The sequence below is a fragment of the Delphinapterus leucas genome, chromosome 3, assembly GCF_059928025.1.
Source record: "Delphinapterus leucas isolate spDelLeu-1000000601 "Yukka" chromosome 3, BTC_Dleu_Yukka2, whole genome shotgun sequence".
In the NCBI taxonomy this organism is placed as follows: Eukaryota; Metazoa; Chordata; class Mammalia; order Artiodactyla; family Monodontidae; genus Delphinapterus; species Delphinapterus leucas.
This window is the reverse complement of record NC_143131.1, coordinates 96,380,773-96,399,785: the sequence shown is the minus strand read 5'-3', so window position 1 is coordinate 96,399,785 and position 19,013 is coordinate 96,380,773. Positions and strand designations below refer to the sequence as shown.

The 19,013-nt window shown below is 38.3% G+C and overlaps 1 protein-coding gene across 2 annotated transcripts in view; it reads right to left on the bottom strand.

Moving 5' to 3' along the window:
* Positions 1-19,013, bottom strand: part of AP3S1 (adaptor related protein complex 3 subunit sigma 1) — a 70,651-nt gene that overhangs the window by 50,793 nt on the left and 845 nt on the right. The window lies entirely within an intron of this gene.

Sequence of the window (19,013 nt, the reverse complement as noted above, 5' to 3'; positions counted from 1 at the left end):
TCATCTGGCTTTGTTGTTCCATTTATAGAACACAAGGAGAGTAGCACAATTTTAGCATAACATTAGCATAATTCTTAAGGGCCCTAGGATTTTTGGAATGGTAAATGAGCACTGGCTTCAACAAAGTCACCAGCTACATTGGTCCCCAACAAAAGTGTCAGCCTATCCTTTGAATTGTTGAAGCCAGGCGCGTCCTAGATGGCATCTTCTTCCAACAGAAGGCTCTTTTGTCTACACTGAAAATCAGTTGTTTAGTACAGTCACCTTCGTTCATTAGTTTAGTTAGATCTTCGGGATAACTCAGTGTAGTTTCTACATCAGCACTTGCTGCTTCACCTTGCACTTTCATGTTATGGAGACGGCTTCTTTCCTTAAACCTCTGCTAGCTTCAAACTTTTCTTCTGTAGCATCCTCACCTCTCTCAGCCTTCATATAGAGTTGAAGAGTTAGCGCCTTGCTCTGGATTAGGCTTTGGCTTAAGGGAACGTTATGGCTGGTTTGACCTTTTATTCAGACCACTAAACTTTCTTCACATCAGCAATAAGGCTGTTTCACTTTCTTATCATCCGTGTGCTCACTGCAGTAGCACTTTTAATTTCCTTCAAGAACTTTTCTTTTGCATTCACAGCTTGGCTAACTGGTGCAAGAGGCTAAGCTTTCAGCCTACCTTAGCTTTCAACATGCCTTCCTCACTAAGCTTAATCATATCTTGCTTTTGATTTAAAGTGAGAGACATGCAACTCCTCCTTTCACTTGAACTTAGAGGCCACTGTCAGATCATTAACTGTGTCTCAGGGAACAGGGAGGCCCAAGAAGTGGGAGAGAGATAGGGTATTGGCTGGTGAGTGGAGCAGTCAGAACACACACATTTGTTTCGCTCTCTTATGTGTGTGTGGTTCGTGGCATTCCAAAACAATTACAACAGTAACATCAATGATCACTATCACAGATCACTATCACAAAGATAATAATAATGAAAACTTTTGAAATATTGCGAGAATTACCAAAATATGACATAGAGGCACAAGTGAGCAAATGCTGTTAGAAAAAATGGCGCCAATAGACTTGGCTTGAGGCAGGGCTGCCACAAATCTTCAATCTGTAAAAAATACAGTATCTGTAAAGTGCAATAAAGCAAAGTGCAATAAAATGAGGTATGCCTGCAAATTTGTGTTGTTTTTAAGTCACTGAGTTTGTGGTCATTTGTTAGAGCAGCAGTATAACTGAATACCAGGCCATACTGAAAACAGGGGGGGTTAAGAAAATGTCAACAAGCCAGATGTTGAAATCCCTAGTCCTTTTCTTCAATCAGTTCCCAGAATTCCTACAGTTAGGGCTTCGTCAGCCTCCAGGCTAAAGCCTGGAACAAACTTCTCCAGGAACTGTACCTAGATCTAAAGTCAAGGACGTTGGAGGTTCCAACTTCGGCAGAAACTGTTATCTGTTCACCAAACTCTACTTCCCAAGCACACAATTCAAGAATATTTTCCACTCTCCCTTGAATTTAAGGGAGCCATACAACTCAGTTTTGGACAACGTGATGTGGTAGGCAGTTGCAGTGGTATACCAGAGCTGGCACAACTGAAAACAACAGTGCGTTATCTCTTCCCATTTCTGCATTCAGTCACATGATGTCACTACATCATGCTGGTAGCATGAAACTGACCATAATGGAGTACTTACGTCATGTAGCCAATACTACAAAATAGAGTTCTTTCCTCCCAGGTGAGCCAGTTGTTAAAAATACACTGTCCATGTACCTACTGGTCATCTGTATGTCTTCTTTAAATGCAAATCAAAACTATAGTGAAGTACCACCTCACACCAGTCAGAATGGCCATCACTAAAAAGTCTACAAATAACAAATGCTAGAGAGGGTGTGGAGAAAAAGGAACCCTCCTACAGTGTTGGTACCAATGTATTGATAAGCTGGTGCAGCCACTACGGAGAACAGTATGGCAGTTCCTCAGTAAACTAAAAATAGAATTACCATATGATCCAACAATCCCACTCCTGGACATATACCTGGACGAAACTATAACTCAAACAGATACATGCACCCGTATGTTTATAGCAGCACTATTCACAATAGCCCAAACATGGAGACAACCTAAATGTCCATAGACAGATGAATGGCTAAAGAAGATGTGGTACATATACACAATGGAAAAATACTCAGCCATAAACAGAACGAAATAATGCCATTTGTAGCAACATGGACGCAAATAGAGATTATCATACTAAGTGAAGTCAGAAAGACAAATGATATCACCGTATGATATCACTTATATGTGGAATCTAAAGTATGGCACAAATGAACCTATCTACAAATCAGAAATAGTTTCACAGACATAGAGAACAGACCTGTGGTTGCCAAGGGGGAGGTGGGTGGGGGAGGGAAGTACTGGGAGTTTGGGATTAGTAGATATACTACTAGCAGCAGATATACTACTAGTAGCAGATAAACTACTATATATAGGATGGATAAACAAGCTCCTACTATATAGCACAGGGAACTATATTCAATATCCTGTGATAAACCATAATGCAAAAGAATGTAAGAAAAAGAATGTCTACATGTGTTTAACTGTGTCACTTCGCTGTACAGCAGAGACTGGCACAACACTGTAAATCAACTATACGTCAAAAAAAACTTCTTTTAATTTTAAAAATATAAATTTTTTTTTTTTTTTTAAATAGACCATCTAGGGGCTTCCCTGATGGCACAGTGGTTAAGAATCCGCCTGCCAATGCAGGGGACACAGGTTGAAGCTCTGGTCTGGGAAGATCCCACATGCTGCGGAGGAACTAAGCCCGTGTGCCACAACTACTGGGCCTGTGCTCTAGAGCCCGCGAGCCACAACTACTGAGCCCACATGCCACAACTACTGAAGTCCGCATGCCTAGAGCCTGTGCCCTGCAACAAGAGAAGCCACTGCAACGAGAAGCCTGCGCACCGCAACAAAGAGCAGCCCCTGCTCGCTGCAACTAGAGAAAGCCCGCATGCAGCAAGGAAGACCCAATGCAGCCAAAAATAAATAAATAAAATAAATTAAAGAAAACAATGCACCATCTAAGCCTCACTCATAAAAATTCCTGCACAATCTTCCATGTTAACTAGATGCAGAAGTTCCATTAACATCATCTCAAGAATGACAAATAAATGCCCACAAAGAAGGTTCTACGTGATCAGAAACACCAGTACTATACTTTATGTGAGTGAGAAATAAACTTTTATTGTGTTAAGGCACTAAGACTGGGGGGATTGTTGTTACAGCAATTGTTACCCTAGCTAAACTGCCTAGCCACACTGTCTCAAGTAAAGCTCATATAGATAACCTCTACTCATGGATTCAGCGTTTCCAATTAGTTTTCAGTATCCTATCTTTACACAGAAGTCAACCAAAGATTAGTGGACATCGGAAGACAGCTCGAACATAAAAGCTAAGGACAAAAGTAGGGGAGAAGAGCAACTGAGAGGAAACAAACCAAGTAGGAAGAAGAAAATTTTTAAGTATATATCATTAATACCAGAGAGATAAGAAAAGATAATCCAACTAGGAAACAGGAACAGCATAACACAAAACAGTAACATTCAGAAAATTTTTTAAAAGAGTTCACGTAAATTAAAAATATACAGAGAAATTTTAAAATTTGGGGTAAAGGATGGAAAATAAAGTGAGAAAATCATTCAAAAAATAGGACCAAAGGGCGGAAAGACAGAAAATAGAAGAGAAAGGATAACAAAAGTAGAACAACAGTCCAGAGGAATGCTGAATAAAAGGAGATTCAAAAAGAGAAGAGAGCAAACTGAGAAATTTTTCAAGGAAAGAAAACAAGAACTTCCAGAATTAAAGAGCCCATCAAAGATCCAGCACAACTAATGAAAACAGACTCATAGCAAGGGTCTATGAAACTTTAGAAATTGCTGACAAACAGGACTCTACATATTTTCTGGACAGTAAAAACAGATCATACAAAAAAAAAAACAGATCATACACAAAGAACAGGTAATCAGAATTGCATCAGGCTTTTCGATAACAATACTGGAAACTAAAAGGTAATAGAGCAATGCCACCAAAATTCTGAGGAAAAGTTATTTCCAACCAAGAATTCTATAGGCAGTCAATGTAAAGTTATACTCTTTTCAGACATGCAAGATCTCAAAAATAATCTACCTCCCATGACCTTTCTCAAGAAGTTACTGGAGGATAACTCCTGTAAGCTCCACCATGGTAAGGTAATAAACCAAAAAAATCAAGCAACAAGGGATCCAACACAGGAATAGGCAAAAGGAATACCTAAGATAACAAAGATCCTAATATGACTGCCATAAAACAGGTCCAGATTGGACCTAGTCAAAGGATTCCAGGAGGGATTTCTTCAGGAACATGAAACTGATAGAAGATGTATATGACTGAGACAACTGGCAAAGACATGAATTAGTGATAAGTAAATAAAAAACTTGATCAAAGGAAAAGGCGACTGTATCCGCAAGGAAAATGAAATGTCAGGAAAGGAAAAACTAAGCACAGTTTACAACATGGTTCAGCTGAGGATGTTTACACAAGAAATTAATATAAACACCAAATACTGATCTAATCAAAATTATGAAGTAACTATGAAAGGACTGGTAGGATACAGATGCTGGGTGGGAGGGGTGGAAAAGGAGCTAAATAATCATTTTCAATAGCAGAAGTCAACAGATCACGCCCACAAGTGAAAAATCGGGCAACAAAACAAGCATGTTATTTAGAGACATGTAATAATCACTGAATTATCAAATAAAAGTACGTACCTGTGGGAAGGGGGAAACGAGACCATGTTGTTTTTTCATTATAAACCTTATAGAACTATTATATTCTTTAACCTATGCTAATGTATAACTTTGATAAGCAAGCTAAAAATAAAAAAGGGAGGGAGGAGAGTATGGATTCTGCAACCAGACTATCGGGGTTTATTCCTGAATATGGTCTATATTAACTGGGTGACTTTGAGCAAGTTACTTAACCTCTCTGTGCCTGAGTTTTCCTCATTTGTAGCAAGAATAACAGTATCTACCTCACAGAGTTGTTGTGAAGATTGAGTTAATATATATAAAGCTCTTAAAAACAACAGCTGGGGCTTCCCTGGTGGCGCAGTGGTTGAGAGTACGCCTGCCGATGCACGGGACGCAGGTTCATGCCCCGGTCCGGGAGGATCCCACATGCTGCGGGGCGGCTGGGCCCGTGGGCCATGGCTGCTGAGCCTGCGCATCCGGAGCCTGTGCTCCACAACGGGAAAGGCCACAACAGTGAGAGGCCCGCGTATCGCAAAAAAAAAACAAAAACAAAAAACAAAAAAAACAACAGCTGGGGCTTCCCTGGTGGCGCAGTGGTTGAGAGTCCGCCTGCCGATGCAGAGGACGCGGGTTCGTGCCCTGGTCTGGGAAGATCCCACATGCCGCGGAGCGGCTGGGCCCGTGAGCCATGGCCGCTGAGCCTGCGCGTCCGGAGCCTGTGCTCTGCAACGGGAGAGGCCACGACAGTGAGAGGCCTGCGTACTGAAAAAAATAAATAAATAAATAACAGCTGGCACATAATAAGTATGGATTAACACCTACTTACTTTAGAAAATCTACCTCCAGGCATTGTTAGAATTCTAATGATAGTGTAAAGGTCTTAGAGGAGTTTTATTTTAAGGAAAGTTATCTTTTTGCATTATATTATTGTTTATAAACAAATAACAGGTTAAATATGCTAAACATTAATTATGTTTCACTATTTTAACAGTGAAAAGAATTTCTCATATGAACTTCAAGACTGCTACTTGGAATCATCTTTCTTAAAATACCAAGCAATACTCAACTAAGAAAATCAATACTGGTAAGAAGTCTTGAAATTTTAATCAAATAACTAGTCTAAGCTAAGATTAAACAAATTAAGTCTCTGCTTACATAAGACAACTTCCCTTTAAAAATCAATTTAATTTAACAGCTTTCATAAAGAAGCCTGGAGCTTGCCTCAGGCTGATCAGATTTCCTAACACTATGTTTCATAACAAAGGTATACATACATTTCAGTCTGTCACAACTCCCAGATTACATCAGTCTAAAGACAACTAGAGTTACATAAAGGCAACAACTTTTATTATTTTAAATACTTCTTAATGCATACTGAAAATTAAATTTTAAAAATTCAGTATCCCACTAAACCTTATCTTTTCCTATGTTTCTTCCTTGTTCCTACACATATATCATAAAAGGCAACTTTAAAACCCAAACTTTCCTCTAATCAAACAGTAAATATGTCATTATTCTCTTCCCTCCCTCCCAAACACGAAGAAATTTTTTCTAAAATGCATTCATTCGGGCTTCCCTGGTGGCGTAGTGGTTAAGAATCCACCTGCCAATGCAGGGGACGTAAGTTCGAGCCCTGGTCCGGGAAGATCCCACATGCCGCGGAGCAACTAAGCCCGTGAGCCACAACTACTAAAGCCTGCGTGCCTAGAGCCCGTGTGCCACAACTACTGAAGCCTGCGCACCTAGAGCCTGTGCTCCACAACAAAAGAAGCCACCACAATGAGAAGCCTGCGCACCGCAATGAAGAGTAGCCCCCACTCGCCGCAACTAGAGAAAGCCCGCAAGCAGCAACGAAGACCCAATACAGCCAATAAAAGAAAAAAAAAAATGCATTCATTCACTCCACTGAATGTTGGAATATCAAGAATTACCAAGATGAAAGAGAAAGTTTCTTTTCCCAAAGAGCTTAAAGCAAGAAATAAAATGAATATAACTACTTAATATTTTTATTTCATGTTCTATATCTTGCCTTTTTTATATTTCAAAAAAGAAATAGATGTCTTTATAATAAAAGGGGGCAATCCCTGACATAAGAACAGCACAAATAATATACTATAAGAAGGGGAACAAATTATTTTCAAAGAAAAGTGACAGATATCTAGGAACGGCCTTAAAGAACAGATAGAATTCAGAAATGCAGAGAAGAGGGGATGTGAAGTTACATGATATTGGAGGCAGAAGGAAAAGTTTGGGCCAAAGCATGGAATCAAGAAAGCAAGCAGCATATATGAGGAATAATAATTAGTTAATTTTGCAAAAGGAAGAGGACTGTCTTTTTCCTAAAAGGAAGAGAAGTTTGAAAACTAAGCCTCAGAGCACTCCAACATTTAGGAATCATGAAGAAGAGAAGGCCCCAGCAAAGAAAATTCAGTGGTTTTTTTGCCAGACCTCTCCCAAGTAGGAAGTCTGGCTGAAGACTTGATATATGTGAGTAGGCTTCACTTTAGCCTGAGTGTATAAAGAACAGTCATCATGGGGCTACCCTTAAATCCCAAACAACAAGCAGGGAAGAGGGCACCTGCAACAGAAATTATATTAACACTTGCCCAGATATTTCATTAAATTTCTTTGAACTCTCTGGTATTTTCCCCCACAATGTATAAAACTGTGTTAAAAATACTTAGCACAAGAAAGAAAGCACTCAATAAATGACAGCTATTATTAACACTCTAAAATTAACATCTACCACACTAAAATGGTTCCCACTTTCAGTGGCAAAAACCTTATTATTTAATTTAAATAACAAACAGCTGAGAAGGTGATAGACTGAGAGTTTGAAATATTTAAAGAGAAAGCCTGAACGGTGGTGGAAGCTGAAAGGTCTGAAAACTCAAAAACAAAGTAAAATTTGGGGAGGAAAGTTGGAGTAAGGTATCTAGACAATTCAATGGGAAAAGAATAGTCTTTTCCACAAATGGTACTAGGAAAACTGAATAGCCACATGCATAAAAATAACATTAATCCCTAGCTCACACCCTGCACAAAACTTACTCAAAAAGGATCACAGACCTAAGTGTAAGAAAACTACAAAACTCTTGGAAGGAATTATAGGTACTAACCTATATGACCTTGGATTCGACAAATCTTTCTTAGATGTGCAAAAAAACACAGGCAAAGGAAAAAATACATAAATTGGACGACATCAAAATTAAAAACCTTTGCACTGCAAATGATATCAGCAGGAAAGTGAAAACAACAAAACAGGAAGAAATATTTACAAATCATACATCTGTAAGGTACTTGCATCCAGAGTATATGAAGAACTCTTACAAACTCGATAACAAAAAGACATATAACCCAACTTAAAAATGAGCTAAGGATTTGAAAAGACTTTTCTCCAAAGATATGCAAACAGTCAATAAGCACATGAAAAGATGCTCACTGTCAGTGTCATTAGGAAAATACAAACCAAAATCACAATGAGATACCATTTGACATTCACCAGCATGGCTAGAATCAAAAAGACATATAATAAAATAACAAGAGTTAATTAGGGACTTCCCTGGTGGTGCAGTGGTGAAGACTCCGTGCTCCCAATGCAGGGGGCCTGGGTTCAATCCTTGGTCAGGGAACTAGATCCCACACGCATGCTGCAACTAAGAGTTCGCATGCTGCAACTAAGGAGCCCGTGAGCTGCAACTAAGGAGCTGGCAAGCCACAACTAAGGAGCCGGTAAACTGCAACTAAGGAGTCCACCTGCTGCAATAAAGACCTGGCACAACAAAATAAATAAACAAATATTTTTTTAAAAAAAGAATTAATGAGGATATGGAGAAATTAGAACCTTCATACATTGCTGATGGGAATGTAAAATGGAATAGACAGTCTGGAGAACAGTCTGGTAGCTCTTTAAACAATTAATAAACAAAGTTACTGTATGACCTAGCAATTCCATTCCTAGATACACACCCAAAAGATGTGAAAATATATGTTCACAGAAAAATTTGTACATGAATGTTCACAGCAGCACTATTCATAGTAGCCAAAAAGTAGAAACAATTCAAACATCCATCAACTGATAAAGGGATAAACAAATGTGGTATATCTATACAATGGAATATTACTTGGCCATAAAGAAGAATGCAGTACTGATATGTGCTGTGACATGAGGGAATCTTGAAAGCATCATGCTGAGTGAAAAGAAGCCAACCACAAAAGACTACATATTTCATGATTTCATTTATATGAAATGTCTAGAATAGGCAAATCTAAAGACACAGAAAATAGATCAGTGGTTGCCAGGGGCTGGGGGGAGTACAGATTGGGGAGTGACTATTAATGGGTATGAGGTTTCATTTGGTTTGATGAAAATGTTCTAAACTTAGATTATGGTGATAGTTGCACAACCATGATTACCAAAAACAAAATCATTGAATTGTACACTTTCAATGGGTGAATTTTATAGTATGTGAATTATAAATTATATCTTAAAGTTTTTTTTAAATGTTAGGTAATTCTTTAAAATAAAAAAAAAAAAGCTGGGCAAGTTTTTTAGCTTTCTCCTTAAAACATCTCTCAATGAAACTCTTCTCTGGAAGAATCTTGAAGGACTTTGTATTTTGTAATAAGAAGGAAGTTCATTCCAAAACAAGGTCTACAATTCATTTTGAGGAAATAGAGTATCTGAGAACAATCTCTGGAATGTTCTACAGTCCCTAAGTTATATAATTTTCCAACTAAGGATAGGAATTAGAAAGAAGTAGTAATAATAAAAGTAATAATAATAAAAGTAGTAATCAAAGTTATTATTTATTTAGGTAAAGTATTGAGTCTTTATTATGCATCAGGTTTTATAAGTATTTTCTTATTCAATCTTCATTTAAAAAAACATTTTTCAAAATAAAAGTCCACAGTAGAAGTCTAGTTAAATAAATTATGATACACTATACAACAAACTATTATGTGGTCATTAAAAAATTATTTTCTGGATATAACACCAAAAGCACAGGAGAAAAAAAAAAAGGTAAGTTGGACCTCACCAAAATTAAAACCTTTTGTGCATCAAAGGACACTATCCTTTGAAAAAGGATACCATTCCTTGGGTGAAAAAGCAAACCACGGATTGGGAGAAAATATTTGCAAATCATATATCTAATAAGGGATTGATATCCAGAATGTATAAAGAACAGCTCAACAACAAAAAATCAAACAGCCAGATTATAAAGTGGGCAAAGTACTTAAACAGACATTTCTCCAAAGAAGCTATACAAATGATCAGTAAACACATGAGAAGATGCTCAATGTTACTAGTCAGTAGAGAAATGTATCCTATGACCCATGTTCATAGCAGTATTATTCACAGTAGCCAGAAAGTGGAAGCAACCCAAGGATCCACTAACAGATAAATGGATAAACAATGTGTGGCACATACATATATGCAATGGAATATTATTCAGCCTTAAAAAGAAATGAAATTTTGACACATTCGACAACATAGTTAAACTTTTGACACATTCGACAACATAGTTAAACTTTTGAAGACATCATACTAAGTGAAATAAGCCAGTCATAAAAGGACAAACATTGTATAATTCCTCTTTCATGAGATTCCTAGAGTAGTCAAATTCATTGAGACAGAAAGGAGAATGGTGGTTACCAGTGGCTGGGAGAAGGGGAGAATGGGGAGTTAAGTGTTTAACAGTGTACAAAGTTTCAAGTGGGGAAGATGAAAAAGTTCTGAAGATGGAGGGTTAGTGATGGTTACACAACACTGAGAATTTACTTAATGCCACAGAGCTATGTATACTACCTAAAATGGTAAATTTCACATTACATATATTTTAGCACCATAAAAAATTATTTTGTAACAATCACACTAAGATATATTGATGACAGGAAATGGAAGAATATATGTGTGGTGGGATACACTAGCAATCTTCCCCACTTAATTAGACAGCACATAGTAATCAAAACAATTCAGTGGGTCTGACACACAGATAAAGAGCCCTCTCCTTCTGGGTAACAAAGGGAACAATGACTGACAGCTACTGATTCTTGAATTACAAGGCTCGAAGCAAGGCAGGAAAGATGTAGATGCTTCGCACAATATTAGAGGTGGTTTAGTGGCTTCACATAAACTTTGCTCATCTATAATCAAGGCTGTGAGGTGTCTGGGAAAAATAAATACTTTTTTTCTTGAGTTGTATTACTTCACAGGTTACTTAGGAAACGAAACCAGCTTGACCACTGGTCTCATTAGTATAGAGGTTGCACAGAATTGAGCACTCACTTTTACCTTCATTCACTGCGTTAGCTCTCCTACCTCTCCAAACCAGGTAGAGAAGAAAATAATTGAGCAGAGTCTCATTACTGAGCATCACTGACTCTCCTGCAGAGGCCAGAGGCATTGTTCAATTGTGCAAAATACAAGTAGGATTCAAGGAGAAATACCACTTCTTGTGGAGAGCATGTTAGGGATGATGTCATCAGACTGAAAGATTCGAAGAGACTGTGTGATTTGGCATATGGGCATGATCTGTCCCTGTCTTTCTCTCTGACTTCATCTCTTGCCACTCCTCCCTGTGATCACTCAACTTGCCTTCTTGCTATTCCTCAACACAAATTTCGGACCCATGTGAGGGATCCTGAACCTCTTTCTGCCTGAAACATTCTTTCCTCAGCTGTTCTCAAACACTCCCTCACCTCATTCAGTTCTCTTCTCAAATGTCAGGTTTTCAAAGAGGCTTTCCTTGATGATTTTATTTAAGATAGCCTCTCCTCCATCATTCTCTATCCCCCTACACTGTTTCATTTTTTTTATAGACTAATCACAGTTGTTACATAATTTGTTTATTGCCTATTTCCTATCACTAGAATGTAAACTCATAGGGCAGGAAGGACATGAGTCTTACTCATTACAATATTAGCAGTGCTTAGAACGGGGCATACAAACAACAAATAGATATCGGTTGAAGGAATATGGGCAGAGGAAGAGAGCATAGAGAGTGCAATGGACAGGTCAGATAGTATCCAAAAGGGCCACTCCTATTTTCAAAGGACTAAGTCCATATGTGCCTCCCCTTGGAGACTTAAGAACTTAACACCTGATGGCTAGTATACCGGCCTTTACTCCTCCTACACTGCAGTATTCTTGAGCGTTGCCTGATCCTTCAGTAAATAAAGTTGTTTATCTATATTGCAGTTCAAAGGATTTGGTAAGAGGAAGGCTCATAGGGCTGAATGTGTAATTTATCCTAATTTGAGAGTTTTACACAACAAGAAACTAGAAGGGGACTGGCTCCTCTAGGTGGTCAACTCAGAATCACCTTGGCTTAGCAGCAGCAGTGAAGAAATCCATAACCCAAAAAGCACAAAGACAACTCCAAGTGTTAAGGAATGAATTCTTTGACTTTATAACAAAAATTAGCAAATATTGCCCTTTGGGATCAAAAAAGGGAAGGGCCCTGATACACTCAGGTTACTTACAGAAGTTAAACTATGTGGGGAAAAAAAAAAGATATACACAGAGAAAAAAATACATGCAAATTATTAAAGTGCAATTAACATACACTATTGTATTTTTAAACATTTAACAATAGAACAGCCAGACATTAACCAGATATTTGGTTATCTTAAAGCCACAAATGTTCCATAAATCCAACAACAGCTTCAATGTATTCTTTGTGTTAGTAATGTCTAAAAGGTATATACTCTTCATCGGAATATTCTGAAAGAAAAAATTTAAGAAAAAATAAACAAGAAATATACTATCAATAGTTATCAATGGGTGGTGAAATCAAGGATGTCCCTAGTGATCTTTTTTTTTTTGGCCACGCCATGTGGCATGCGGGATCTTAGTTCTCCAACCGGGGATCGAACCTGTGCCCCCTGCATTGGCAGCGCGGAGTCTTAACCACTGCACTGCCAGAGAAGTCCCCCAGTTAACTTAATACTTAAATATTTTCCATGTAATCACAATAAAGAAACATTTAAAAATTAAAACAATAAATAATTGAACAATCAACTTTACCAAAGAAACGTAATACAGCCACATTATACAAGACCTTTCTCAGTCCTGAAAGGCAGAGGAATGAACTATAACACTGTCCTATTTATAACCTTTTCCCCCAAACCAAAAAAAAATCACTGTAATCGTGAACATTTTATTTCTTCCTTTCAATACAATTTTCAACAGGTTTATTAAACTTAATTTTTTAAAGCAAGTTTTCAAGCATACTACCCAGAAAAATTGTGATTATATTTGAATTTTTCAATGATCCATTGGTGTAAGGAATACCTTGAACTAAGTAAGATCTTTTGTGGCACATGTTCAGAACCACGTATTATCAAGAACCATTCCTGATAGTAACATCCTCAGAAGCAATCTAAAATTACAGAGGAAAAAACTACCTATTCAAAAGAAATAACGTGAGCTAATGAAGAGACAATAGTGGACACTTCTTTGCCTACCCACATCCACTCTTCTCTTCCACCTTTCCAACAGAATACCAATTTTCTTCATGTTTCCACCCTCCTCAGCTGCAAGGGTGGATGGATCCCCATTCGTATAAGCTGTTACTGGTCTTGGGTAGAACTAATCAGGCTGAAGGGAAACACACAGCCCAGGATTACAGGAACAGATCACTCTCTCCTTGTGCATTTTATTGATTACAACTGATTTCAAGGAGGAAATCAGCCTTTGGACATCAATTTTGTGAAGAGGAGGGCAGAGAAAGAGAAAGAAACTGGATCTATGATGAAGTCATTGATTTGCTGAATCAAATAATTTTGTAGTTTGTCCACTAGTCTGCACTTCCTATTCTGTATCCTAACAAAGTTCTTTTTAAGCAAATTTGAGTCAGGTTACATAAAACCCAACTTACTAGCCAAAAGCATCCTAACGCATATGGAAGGAAATCAAATCATTTTGAATTATCTTGTTAACAAAAGTCAAATACTATATGCTAATATGTGTTAATACCTTAATTAATACTTAGAACTGTTGACAACTACGTCTCCATCATAAAAATAAGTTTAAGTATCCCATCTGTCACGTTGTCTTAATAGCTGCCAAAAAAAGACATCAGTAAACACCAATTCATCTTTCTTAAAGATTTTTTAAAAAGAAAAAAAGTTATACATACTTACACTTTATATTTTTTATGTAAATACATTCAAAAAAAAAAGGAAAGAACAATCTGAGAGTTCCTTCTAGGGCTTGCATTTGGTTGACAAACAACTTAATAATCAGACATAGTTTATAAGAATATTGAGACAACTCGTGTATGTAAGAGTTTGAAAACTTTCTTGTTGCACTTTGTGTGTATGCTTATACATACACAATTTTTTATATGTGTAGACACAACTAAGATAATTAATATTAAAAAACACTTTTATTTTATTACAGATATTCACCAAAGGATATGCCATGGTGCATTAATAACATGAGAATCATAACCCAAGAGCTTTTTTTTTTGCTTGCTTGATGGCTATGTAAAAATATATCTGGTGGGGCTTCCCTGGTGGCGCAGTGGTTGAGAGTTCGCCTGCCGATGCAGGGGATGCGGGTTTGTGCCCAGGTCCGGGAGGATCCCACATGCCGCGGAGCGGCTGGGCCTGTGAGCCACGGCCGCTGAGCCTGCGCGTCCGGAGCCTGTGCTCCGCAACGGGAGGGGCCACAGCAGTGAGAGGCCCGCGTACCGCAAAAAAAAAAAAAAAAAAAATATATATATATATATATATATGGCTTATGAAATATAAATCTCATTAGTCATTTATAGTAATACACAAATATTGCCAAGCAAACATAAAAACACTAAAGTTTACTGTTGCCAAGTTGCTATGGCTAAATATCAATTAAAGAAACAAACCAAGAAAAACATTTGAACTTCTGCAGTCATAGCTCAAGGATACAGAAGGTAAAAACAAAAGTGGATGCATTCTGATGTAAATTGATACAGCCACTATGGAGCACAGTATGGAGGTTCCTTAAAAAACTAAAAATAGAACTACCATACGACCCAGCAATCCCACTACTGGGCATATATCCTGAGAAAACGATAATTCAAAAAGAGTCATGGAGCTTCCCTGGTGGCACAGTGGTTGAAAGTCCGCCTGCCGATGCAGGGGACACGGGTTCGTGCCCCAGTCCGGGAAGATCTCACATGCCGCGGAGTGGCTAGGCCCGTGCGCCATGGCCGCTGAGCCTGCGCGTCCGAAGCCTGTGGTCCGCAGCGGGAGAGGCCACGGCAGTGAGAGGCCCGCGTACCGCAAAAAAAAAAAAAAAAAAAAAAAAAAAGAGTCATGTACCACAATGTTTATTGCCTCTCTATTTACAATAGCCAGGACATGGAAGCAACCTAAGTGTCCATCAACCGATGAATGGATAAAGAAGATGTGGCACATATATACAATGGAATATTACTCAGCCATAAAAAGAAACGAAATTGAGTTATTTGTAGCGAGGTGGATGGACCTAGAGTCTGCCATACAGAGCGAAGTAAGTCAGAAAGAGAAAAACAAATACCGTATGCTAACACATATATATGGAATCTAAGAAAAAGAAAAAAAAGGTCATGAAGAACCTAGGGGCAAGATGGGAATAAAGACACAGACCTACTAGAGAATGGACTTGAAGATGTGGGGAGGGGGAAGGGTAAGCTAGGACAAAGTGAGAGAGTGGCATGGACATATATACACTACCAAATATAAAATAGATAGCTAGTGGGAAGCTGCTGCATAGCACACAGAAATCAGCTTGGTGCTTTGTGACCACCTAGAGGGGTGGGATAGGGAGGGTGGGAGGGAGGGAGATGCAAGAGGGAAGAGATATGGGGATATATGTATATGTATAACTGATTCACTTTGTTGTAAAGCAGAAACTAACATACCATTGTAAAGCAATTATACTCCAATAAAGATGTTAAAAAAAAAGAAAAGTGGATGCATTCTGAGTCCACCCTTGAAATATTAACGTCTGACTCTAGCAGAATGAATCAAAAACTTCAGTTTAGAAAAACTGGTGTGACTTCGTATGTCCCTCACATAACAGCAGGTTGGAGGCACAATCAAACCTAAAAATCTATTACAGCGGGAACTGGAAATATGTACTATTAAAGGGTAAAGATGAACATATAAATTGTTTTATCATGAGGGAGGATAAATAAGAAATGGAAATCCAATGCAGTAACGGAAACTGGTTCGCAAATGGTTAAACAGTTTTCAAACTCCTCAGTGTCAAATCAATATTGTTGGACTCAAACCTCAGCATCCTATCAGAGTACAGAACTGGTACCCCAGCCACACACCTAGATATCCCTTAATAAATTAAACTAAAAACTGTCAATATTATTGGATATCTACTTCTTAAAGACTTCTTTCAACTAAAAACAAACAGTTGCAGTTACAGCTATTTCATCATTACTTCTGTCCTAAAGGCATGGATTCTTAAAACTTCTAGTTAATAAAGGACTGAATTTTAAGAGTTGGAAGGGGGACTTCCTGGTGGCACAGTTGTTAAGAATCCACCTGCCAATGCAGGGGACACGGGTTCGAGCCCTGGTCTGGGAAGATCCCACATGCCGCGGAGCAACTGAGCCCATGGACCACAACTACCGAGCCTGCGCTCTAGAGCCCGCGAGCCACAATTACTGAGCCCACACGTTGCAACTACTGAAGCCTGCGCGCCTAGAGCCCACACTCCTCAACAAGAGAAGCCACCGCAATGAGAAGCCCGCACACAGCAACAAAGAGTAGCCCAAGCTCACCGCAACTAGAGAAAACCAGCGTGCAGCAATGAAGACAAACGCAGCCAAAAAAAAAGAGTTGGAAGGAACCTTAGGAAATCATTTCTAATCCACACTCCATCTCAAGCTAGGAAACTCTGATGAATGCATTTAGCAAAGATGTATGGAGTTCTTTATATTCAAAGCTGAATGTTGATTGCTGGGGGTAACACAAGTATATCTAAAACCTGATACCTTCCTTTAAGGAATCTATACGATGCTCCAAGGAATTTTGGGATGCGAAATAGAATATTATACCATAATAAAGATAAAAATAAAATCCTAAGAACCAAGAGAAGTCTTTAAGCAAGATAAAAGGATTCAGTGGATGCTTAAGTGATGTTTGAGTTAAGCATGGAATCTAGACATTTGGCAGTGGAAGGGAAGGACATTCCAGGCAGTGAGAATAGAATAAACTGATGCCCTGTACATGCAGACTTCATTTCCAACTCCTCTTTCCTTACGTAGTCTGCTTTTGCCAGTCATCTTGGCACCTATTCTTCCAATAAGACAGGTTCTTCAAACAGGCATTCCCTCCTCAGGGCCTTTGCATCTGCTGCTCCCTCTGCCTGGAAAGAATTTCCCCCAGATACCTGCAAGTCTGGCTTTCTCACCCCCTTCAAGTCTTTGCTCAAATATCATCTTCTCAGTGAAAACTTACCTGACTATCCTATTTTAAAGTGTCATCCTTGCATTCCCTATCACCCTTCCCTGCTCTATTTTTCCCACAGCACTTATTATTATCCAGCATGGTATATATTCTACTTATTACCTTTGTCTATGCCCCTGCTGAAAGAGCAGAAGTTATCTCTTTGTTCACCTCCAAATTTTAAAACACTGCCTGCACATGGTAGGCATGACATCAACATTTGCTGACAAACAAATGGTATAAAGAGTGAATAAATGAACTGACTGAATGAAAAAGATTTCTGCCCTCAAACAGGTTATGATCTATCAGAGAAAGCAAATATATAAATAAATAAATTATCTTAAATTATTCCTGAATGACAAAAGTAAATACACAGTTAGCAAAACTCAATTTATAAAAGACCAGTAACAGTTCCTAGCATCCCCACTTCCACACGTCCAGCAACCACTAGATTCTTCTTTTTTACATCTCTTAGCTCCCTGCCCCCACCCCCGTAACACTGTCATGTAGCAATGACCATAAATGACACCAGAGCTGCCACTGCTGCAACAACTGTCTCTTCCCACATTAACCTTCACTGCTACCTACTGAGTAAAGTAAAAGATATTTCTGTTGCCATTGTTGGACAAGAGAAAGATGTATTCCTGGATTTCCAAATTCAATACATTTTTCTGTATGTGGTTAAATTCTACACTACAGAAGTGGTTACACTGATATTAAAGATTAGCCATGAAACCTTCTACTTTGATTAGTGCTTAGTTATTAAGTGGAGATATGGAAAAACACATTTTAAAATTGTTTCACCATTGGAACACACTGTTTCTACACTGCAAATGGATGGCACAGGCAAAATGGCTAAAAGAAAGATTCCTTCAATAAAGGCTAGCACAGTACTATATTTTAGGCAAATGGGTAGCAATGTAAAGTCAAGGGGATTTTTTTCCACTCAGAAGAATCAACTAGAATTTTATCCTGGATGAAAGAATGATGTAGAATTCTTAGAGCATTAGTATTTAAATTATGCTACACTAAAACCAAACAGGAGTAGTAGAAAATATTCTTTATCGCCAGCAAAAGCAAAACTACTTAAGGAAATGAGGAATGAGCTCAAGATTTCTCACTTCAGCTAACACCTCCACAGACTGCATTATCATTTTAGGCAAAGTGACATTTCACATTTAATTTTTAACAGCAGGAATGATTTCCATCTGGGATTTATCTGCATAAAAGTGTTAGCCTTGGCACACTTTCAGTATTTAGCTGAAAGCTCATTTTTTGGCTCTAAGCAAAATGCCCAATACTACGCAATAGGTATTATCTCTACATTAATCCCACCACTGAGAGCCTAATATTGTGTTCTACATAGTGGTGAATTTTGCCCTCAGATAAGCACATCTGTCTGTAACCCTCCCTCAAACACTGATAAATTACTTATCTTCACTACCTTAAAATCTTCTGCATTTTTCAACAATATTTACACTTCTAAAAGAGTTTAACAGATATTACTATTCTTCGTGAGGAAAAAGAAAAACTATAAATTAGGACAAACTCCCTTACGTAGAAAAATGCCAAACCAGCCGCTGAAATGGTAACTTTCAGGTATAGCATCACAGTTCTAACTGGTCAAACTACAATCCTCGCCAGTTATTGCAGGAGTAGATAAATTGCAGCCACTGGGGGAAAAGCCACATAAAAACGTTAGGTCCTCACTTATCTTTTTCGTTAAAAAGGAGACACCTGAAAGTCACAGGGGCAGTAGATCCCGTAAGGCAACCTACTGGAGAGACTGTACTGAGCGTGC